Source organism: Eleutherodactylus coqui, chromosome 6 (assembly GCF_035609145.1).
Source record: "Eleutherodactylus coqui strain aEleCoq1 chromosome 6, aEleCoq1.hap1, whole genome shotgun sequence".
Taxonomy (NCBI): domain Eukaryota; kingdom Metazoa; phylum Chordata; class Amphibia; order Anura; family Eleutherodactylidae; genus Eleutherodactylus; species Eleutherodactylus coqui.
Window position 1 is genome coordinate 18,311,323 of NC_089842.1, and position 7,624 is coordinate 18,318,946.

The window sequence follows — 7,624 nt, forward strand, 5'->3', positions numbered from 1 at the left end:
TTTCTATGTCTGAGACGGGCCTTAAGAGCTTTGAGAATATAATGTCAATATAGATGTCAATAAGTCTTATGATCAATAAGTATTTTCACCTTTGTAACAGTAAGCTACGTAACACTAATCTTTGTACCAGGCAACATTTGGATACGCCCTCTTCTTTCTGTTTAAGAGTTGGCAAGGTTGATAATAAAGTAGAATTCATTGATTCTCACTGGAGAAGTGTCTTGACATAACATGGAGTGATTTCATGCTATTGATAGATAATTGCTAGCAAAATCTCCTCATCACGGGCTTCCATATCTACCAATTTGGCACCTGGCAACGAGGTCATCAGATCGGTACCGGTGTGGTCTGATAACAGCTGGCGCCCGGAACAGGGACCGAGTGTGACCAGAGCCTCTGACCCGACTTACTCTCGAACAGACAGAATGCACAGACCCATAATCAGGACAAAGCTGGCTGGTAAGAAACTGTTATTCTTATCCCTCATTGTGTCTCTGTGATTCTGTCTGCTCAAAGTTGGGTAAGTGTGTTCTTTTATATTAAGTGGTTCATTTACGGTCTAAACTCGGTCTATTTTATATGACAAAGAACCCTGTCAACTAAGCTGTCTTGTTGTCCAGGTTTGAATGAATGTGTAACTCAGTGTGTTTAAAGGCCATAATACTATCAATAGGTTGAATAATTGTCCTAGTGTGGCTATTCTATGATCTAAGTTCCCTAATCTATAGGTAACGTGTTCCGGTCTCTGACGAGGGACCGATGGTTTAGGTGTAGTCCGATAACACCTATGACCTTGATGATAAGTGGGAATGGGGACAGATGATAGAGGTTACATTGTGAAAGGATCCAGGGGGGTGGGGGGTGGGGGGGCAGCAGCACAGAGTATTTCAGGAGAGGAGTGTGCTGATCGTATATACTGGGATAACTGATCTAATATATAATAAGCTGTAAATACTTAGAGCGCGTTATTAAAGCTGATACTTTATTAAAGCACTGCAGAATATGTTGGCGCTATAGAAATAAAGATTATTATTATGAACAGGCGGCAGTGCAGAGCGCAGAGATGGTACGTCCTCCTCATTTTGAAAAGCTTCATTTCCCTTCATCAGAGAGACGTTTCAAGACATCTATAGCCTCAAATGCTTCAAGAACCGAATTTCTTTTCGCAGCAGAATCGGGTCAGAAGCCTCCGTTCATGCGATCCCTGTTATCCCTAAGGCCTGTAATCATATCTTGCTACCGCGATGCCATATATGATGAGTATGCTGTAGATAAGGGAAAGGCATATCCCCAACCCTAATGCCGCCATGTTGAGGCTGAAAGCTGTGTGGGAGTGATTGGCAGCTGAAAGTGAATCCTGATAACGGTTAGCGTCCTGTGTCTGGAGGGAGAAGAGACAGAAAAATGTATTAGAATCAGATCGCTGTTCAAGATGACTTCTTCAGAAGTGTGACTTCTGATCTCTCATCATGTTGTCTGTACTTTAGAGTCCTGCAACTTTCTGATAGACTTTAAAGTTAAATTCACAACCATTTTTAATATCTCTGCTTGCTGTTAGTAAATGGGAGCCTTATTGCTTATAGATGAAGCAAAACATAAAGGAAGCCTCTGAAATTCCTTGCACTTCTGCATTGATTGTTAAGGATTCCTTTCACATGGGCAAATATTTTCCCTCCAAGGCGTAGAGCTTTGGAACTTTGTTACAAAATCTGCAGGTGAAACTGCACTTTCATGCAGAATTGCAGGCAGATTTAAGTCATTTTCAATTCCCCTGTGTGAAAGGTCCCTAATACAAAGCCACAATTATACACAAACCTAATGTAACTAATAACACACTGACAGCTGTATCGTTCATCATCCACAATGCAGGGAGAAAAAGTAAGTAAACCTCAAGAGATAACTGGTGAAAGGGGTTTCAGTTAAAGAGAGAAGATTGGATGCATGGGTTTCACATATGCTTTGACCATTAAATAAAGGCACACAGGGCCTGGTTACTGACAGATCTGTTCTTTTCAAGGAGGATTGTTTAGTGTGAGCAATGCTTCGATGTAATCAATTTCCAGAAAATGTGAGAAGGCGTGTTACATAGATGCATGAAGCTAGAAAAGACTACAAAAGATAAAGACCTGGATGCATAGTAATCCATGGTTATTATCTACAGATGGTGAACATTCAGAACTCTTCTACTCTCCCCAGGAGTGTCCTGTTATATCGCTCCAAGAGCACAACGGGCAATCATAGCTATGGAGCTATGGCATAAGGGGCATCATGGTTTGGGGTTATAGTACAGGGGGATTTTGGTTTGAGGCTATGGCAGCGGGGGGGGCATCATTGTTTGGTGCTATGGTGGGGTGGATCATGATTTATGGCTATGGTGGAGTGGGCGTCATGATTTAGATGTCTTGTGATCACTGAAGGAACAATGAATTTTGAAGGTGAATCAGAGTATCTTACAGGAGGATGTAATGCCACCATCCATAATCTCAAGGTGAAGAGATGTCATATGATGCAACAAGACAATGACACACATTGTCTTGTTGCATCACGTGATAATTACACACACAATCACCCAAAGAATGGTGGAAGAAAATTTGTGCTGCGGAATGGCCAAATCAGAGTTTTGACCTTCATACTATGGAGATGCTATGAGACCTTAAGAGAACTGTGAATATAAGGCATCCCAGAAATACTGATGAACTGAAACACATTTGCAGACAAAAAGTACAAGATCCTTCCTCAGCATTGTACATATCTTTTTTACAGCTACAGGAGATTTTTGGTTGAAGTGATTGCTGGTTAAGGGGGATCTACGGGTTGTTACTCCAAAAATATACTAAGAGAATTTGGATTGTGACCCTCCATGCTAACAAGGTCCTACATAAGTGATGACAATTTGTACAGCACTGCGGAAAATGTATATGCTGTATAAATGAGTAAAATAAATGAAATCATTCACTTGTTTTCTCTCCCTGTACTGTGGATGATGAACGATACAGCTGTCTGTGTGTGATTAGTTATATTGTGTTTGTCTATAAATGTGACTTAGATACAATCAGACCACATTGTATTAGTAATCAGTGCAGAAATCCAGGGCATTGCAAAGGGTTCACTTACTTTTCCTTGCAACTGTATACTTCAAGGCTAAAAGCCTATCTTGTCCTACAATTCTCACACTGTTTGTTACACTTGTATCCAGTCTAAAGCTGAACTGCCTTCATTCACAATTGATACATGTTACGTGTACTGATACATTGTAACAAACTATCAGAACAGAAAAGAGATTTGTGCTGCTGATGTGCTTAGCTCATAGAGCATTGTCTAGAAATATTAGCATTGACTAGTAGTAATATTAGAAGTAACCCCTCCTGTAATCCCAGGCCATCAGAGAAGTGGACCTCTTAAATACCTTAGACCAGGGGTCCCCAACTCCAGTCCTCAGGGACCACCAACAGGTCATGTTTTCAGGATATCCTATGGTAAGAACACCTGTGGCAATGTCTGAGGCACCGACAATAATTACATCACCTGTGCAACACTGAGGAAATCCTGAAAACATGACCTGTTGGGAGTCCCTGAGGACTGGAGTTGGGGAACACTGCCTTAGACCACCAAAGAAGCTGGCATTAACATCTTCACTATCCAAGACCATAATGAACAGTACTCTAGAAGTGCGCACTAACGCCTCAACTGCCATAAACAACCAGATTGGATTGGGTTTTATGGACGTCCCTTTGCATATACCTTGTTGAGAGACAACAAAGGATCTGGAACCCCCTCATTAACCTGAGAGGTGAGCAATAAGTACATAGCGGTGCCTTCTATTTCTATCTTACGTCACAGACTGGACACAAGACTACCCTGATAATAAGGTGTATATTTGGTATAACATCCTTGATTTTTACCTTTATGGAGAAGACGAGTGCCCCGATTCCCAGCGGCAGACAGCAGAAGATCATATTCAGGACGGACCATGTCAGGTAATCCTTATGGGCAGGTGGAGACATTATAACCGTGGTTGGCTGGGTGGTCACCACCACAGGAGGGGGGGCCTTTACATATTCAGGACTGACGGCATCGGAATGGTTTCTTGGCTGCTGCATCTCTCACTCTTCTGATTGCTCTGGAGCTCCTGTATATGGGGATGGTCTATTTAAAAGCTCCTCCAGAATGTAATCTGAGAGCCTCACAAAATGTATATTGTGTGGTGCCAATAATGACTCCATTTTAAGGAAGTTAGAAATGTTACAAAGGTGCATTCAAGGTGTTTGTCTTTCAGTTTCATATTTTGAAGTTTAGCTCCAGATTAATACATCTTGCCAATTGTTTAATACAATATACACGCTGTTATGGAGGGAGGGCATTCTATTAATTAAATGTAAATAAAGTGTAATTAGAGGGGAGTTTCACTTCTCATAAAGGGTTGCTTTTGTTCATAATGGCATTTTGGCCCATGGCACTAAATAATTTCCCTCGAGCTCTAACTAACAATGCTCCAGGATTATGGGTAATATAGGTATTTACTATATCAGACAAGTCAGAAAGGTGACAGCTCCTCTATAAATCCAGTGATCACAGGTTATGTCTTCTCTGATTGTAGACCTTCTCTTACCTTTTCTTCTTCATTTGGCACAGATTGCCATGATGACTCCTCCCGTTGACTGTAGAGTTTGCTGCCCAGGCAACTTTGGCCTTTCATTTTTGCAGCTATTTTCAGTCTCTTAAGCAACACAAATAAACTTAGACCTGAGACCAGAACCTACATAATTCAAGCCTGTGATCCCAGACCCCTAAATCCAGAACCAGGACACAAATCACCTATGGTAAGAAGTTGGAGCCTCTACTTTGTTTCGCTATGTGTTGTGGTGCTGATAGAGGGATAAACAACTTCAAAAGGGATTTATGAAACACTCTATGCACCCTCCAAGAACTGGGTAAATCCAACTCATAAGCTAGAGGATTAATGACTCGCTATTACGGCACTCTGACCCCCAAGCGCCAGATGGGGTGCCCTGAACTTCCCGCACCCCACTGTTCCTGCCTACTTGCCTCGACCCTGGCTAACCCCAGGCGGACAACTGGGCGGCGGTCCCTACCCTGGCTAGGGACCTGGCAACTACACAAGATGGAACTACCTAACAGGGGACAGAGTGCCGACAAAGGAGGCAGATGGAGTTACCAAACAGAAAATGGCTGAGCACTAGACAAAACTAAGGAAAGGAAGCAGACTAGCAGACTGACTGGAGGGAACTGCAGGCAGAACTAACTAGTAGCTGACAGAACCAATAACTGGCAGTGAGCTCAGGTCACTGCCAGCCTTATAACTGTGAGACTCTGCCCAGGGGTGGAGAGTGGGAGGAGTCAACTCCCCCACTCACAGTACAAGAGAGAGGAAGGGATGCGGGCGGCGCCCTACGGGCGGACCCGCCCACGCTGCCGCACACCGGCCGCCCCATGTCGCCGGGAGAGTCCTGTCGTCACAGCTCCAGGACGCCGGAGCCCAAGCCGGAGCGGCGCACGCTGACCGCGGGACCCCGCGCTGCGCTGCATGGTAACACTCTCGTTATGGCAAAGGGACCGATAAAACATGGCGCAAGCTTTACCGAGGGGAGCTTCAATTTTAAATTCTTCGTGGACAGCTAGACCTTCAGACACAGTGAACCTTTTACAACTACGTAGTTGCATACGACCACTTGCTTCCTCCAGATCCTTTTGCACACCATTCCAGACCTCCCGCAACTCACTAGTAACAACATCAACAGCGGGACAGGCTGTAGGTGCTGGAATGGCAGTCAGGAACCAGGGATGCTGACCAAATACACAGAAGAAAGGTGACACCCCCGTCGCAGAACTGATATGATTATTTATGGCAAATTCGGCCAAAGGTAAAAACTCTACCTACCGGCTGACCCTCTTGCCCACAAAAAGACGCAAGTATTGTACTAGGTCTTGATTTTTACGTTTCGTGCAATCTTATATTCTCTCTAATGAAAATCTTCACTAATTCAGTGGCAGATGGTAATCTTTCCAAAGCAGCAAAATGGACCATTTTCGAGAACCTGTCAAGAACTACCAAAATGGTGGAACAGAGGCAGGTCAGTGATAAAATCCATGGACACGTGCGACCATGGACTACCAGGTACTGACAGCGGCATTAACGGTCCCTCAGGGCTCTTATGGCGACTCTTACCACGTGCACAAGCTGAACACCAATTTACGAACTCCCAGACCTCTCGTGTCATGCCGGGCCACCAGTAGAATCGGGAACATAGCTCAAGAGTCCCCTGGACCCCTGGATGCCCTGCAAAAATGGAGGAATGAAACTCTTTCAGAACCAACAACCGCAGAGACATCGGTGCAAATAACTTCCTTTTTGGAACCCCCTCTGGGGCTTCTTGTTGATATTCCTGAAGCTGAGCCAGAATGTTCCTTGTCAGGGCTGCCCCCACTACACCGGGCGGAAGGATGCCTTCCAGAGAAGAGTCCTTAACCTCCAGAGTTCCGAACTGTGGGAGAGGGCATCAGCTTTCACTTTTTTATCTCCCAGGAGGTACGTGACTGTAAAATTGAATCTCAAGAAGAAAAGTGCTCACCTGGCTTGACGCGCATTAAGATGCTTAGCACTCTCAAGATACACTAAGTTCTTGTGATCGGTGAAGACTGTCACCTGGTGTCGAGCCCCCTCCAGAAGATGATGCCATTCCTCAAATGCCCATTTTATTGCCAATAGTTCCCTGTTCCCAACATCGTAGTTGCGCTCAGCACTACAGAATTTACGGAAAAAGAAGGCACACGGACTATACCCTGAATAGCCGCCCAATTTCTGGGAGAGGACTGCCCCCATTCCAACCTCCGAAGTGTCTACCTCCACGAAAAAGGGTTTCTGAGGGTCCGGCTGAGCAAGAACCGGCACGCTGGAAAAAGCCATCTTAAGTTGCTCAAATGCATCTGAAGCTTCCAGAGACCATGATGTCGCGTCCGCTCCTTTTTTCATGAGATCAGTCAGTGGTTGTGCAATCACTGAAAAATTTCTGATAAATTTTCTGTAAAAGTTGGCAAACCCAAGAAAATGCTGAAGAGCCTTCAAATTATCTGTTTTAGCCCATTGTGCGATTGCCGCAACCTTGTCTGACTCCGTACACACATCAGTTGGAGTAACGATATACACAAGGAATGACACGCATTTGACCCCAAATGAGCACTTCTCCAATTTAACATACAATTGGTACTCCCATAGCCGATCTAACACTAAATGGAGATGTCTGACATGTGTGTCCCAATCCGACGAGTACACTAAAATGTTGTCCAAATAGATAAGCAAAAAAACCCCTAGATAATTGTGGAAGATCGCGTTCATAACCCCCTGAAAAACTGCAAGGGCATTGCATAACCCAAAGAGCATAACAAGACACTCGAAGTGCCCCAACGGGGTGTTGAACACGGTCTTCCACTCATCACCAGACTTAATACGTATAAGATTATGAGGCTCACGAAGGTCAAGCTTAGAGAACTAGCGTGCTCCCACCACCTGATTCAACCGATCAGGGATCAGAGGGAGTGAGCACTGATTTTTTATGGTGATCTTGTTTAAAGCCCAATAGTCGACACAAGACCGCAAAGACCCATC

The 7,624-nt window shown here is 44.4% G+C and overlaps 1 long non-coding RNA gene across 1 annotated transcript; it reads right to left on the bottom strand.

Annotated features, from left to right (window-relative positions):
- Window positions 1-961: 961 nt before the first annotated feature.
- On the bottom strand, window positions 962-4,260 carry LOC136631903 (uncharacterized). The gene is made up of 2 exons (XR_010793093.1): window positions 3,903-4,260; window positions 962-1,381 (listed from the first exon to the last, which is right to left on the bottom strand). It is a non-coding gene; the product is annotated as an uncharacterized lncRNA (long non-coding RNA).
- Window positions 4,261-7,624: the final 3,364 nt, after the last annotated feature.